Genomic DNA, 1,691 nt, shown 5'->3' on the forward strand with positions numbered 1-1,691 from the left:
TAACAAAAATTTATTGCTGCTATAAATTATAGCTTTGTGTTATTTCTTAGATCTTGTATCCCAATCATACAACAGGGAAATATCTTATAAATTGACAACACACTAAATAAAGGTAAAAAAAAAAATCGTTGTGTATGATCTTGGCCACTAAGTCTTCTTTTCCACCAAAATGGCCTTGTCCTTTAAAGATTCCTAAAGAAACCTATTAATCTACAATGACTTATAATACCTTAAGGGTAAATTGGCTGAGCCAGCATCTTGCTGAAAAAATAATCAGACCATGCAACTGAGCTGAAAGCAACAAAATAATCCAAAACTACCTTTATCTTGGCCTTTATTTAGAAAACACCTATTTTATTCCTATAAGTATGGATCCATGTATATGAACATGTATGTATCCGTGTGTGTGTATATATAACTTTAGCGTTGTATTTTTACAGTTTAAGAAGCTTATTTTTTCCTAGTCCTATCTTTTAGCACTTAGGTACTCAAATCTCTTCTCTCTGGCTTCTATTCCATTTCTGTTGTCAACACCCTAACCTGGTGTTTCTTCATCTCTCTTCCAAATTACCATAATTTTTTTCTGGACTCTCTCTAACATCTGCCATTATAGAATTACACTTTCTTGCACAGAAATTCCGTGTTTTAAACAGACTGTTCCTTTCAAAGCATAACGTATCACAATTCTCTGTTGCACTTTCCGGACTTCCCATATCTTGGTTTTATCCTACCTCTCCAGATTCTCTTTCCAAAGCTCAATAACTACACTTTTTGCTCTACCTGGCCTCTGTACTCTCTGTGCTCATTTTCAAACTTGCTTTCACTCATGTCATTGTTCATGCCCTTCTCTTTACCCTCCCCCCATTTAAATTCTACCTATCCATCTAGAAAGGACCCAGAGAAGTCCCACTTCACACTGTGACAACTCCAACCCTCACTAATCCCCCCGTTAACTTCCAAACCATTTACAATCTGTAACTTCAGACTATGCATCTGGCCCTCTTCAAAAATATAGCTGTTTTGCAATATTTATGCATTCATTCAAAAGACATGTATTTTTTTCTGTATATTGTGCCAAGTGATAGAGATAAAATATTAAAACACGCAAACAGAAAACACTTCCCTGCCCTCAAGTAATTCAAATCTAGCGTAGAATTTGATCACTTAAAAGGCGGTATACTGAAAATACCATTATCCAATTTAGTCAATATTCCCAATCAGGCAGACATATGCAGGGAACTGGAACCACAGGAAATGACCCTGAGTCCAGGATAGAAGACCTGGTAATCCTTCCTGGAGGAGATGATCCTGGGGCAGAATCTAGAGGGTAAATAAAAATTAGCCCAATTGATCAACATCCCTTGAAGGCAGAAACCATGACTGCTTCCTGTTTTGTTTGTTTGTTTTGTTTCAATCATCAAAAGACTTGTTTAAGCGTTAAGCTTACAATAAAGTCTTATTTAATAAACACTGACATCTGATTGCTTTATTTAATTAATTAGTCAAATGATATACTGACCAGACTAATATTATATTGAACATAATGATGTAAAAAATATGTTCCAAAACGTTTCGGCATCATCATCCCTATTCCTTTTAAACATCCCACTGTGCCATATAGACCTGGTGAGCATTAACAACAGCAAAAAAGCACAATAAAACTGCTGGGGTGTAAAGAGCAAGGTATTATT

The 1,691-nt window shown here is 35.6% G+C and overlaps 1 protein-coding gene across 1 annotated transcript in view; it reads right to left on the minus strand.

The window, feature by feature from the left end:
• PREX2 (phosphatidylinositol-3,4,5-trisphosphate-dependent Rac exchange factor 2) overlaps positions 1-1,691 on the minus strand; it is a 306,900-nt gene that overhangs the window by 174,217 nt on the left and 130,992 nt on the right. The window lies entirely within an intron of this gene.

This window comes from Propithecus coquereli, unplaced genomic scaffold, assembly GCF_000956105.1.
Source record: "Propithecus coquereli isolate 6110/MARCELLA unplaced genomic scaffold, Pcoq_1.0 Scaffold8, whole genome shotgun sequence".
Taxonomy (NCBI): Eukaryota; Metazoa; Chordata; class Mammalia; order Primates; family Indriidae; genus Propithecus; species Propithecus coquereli.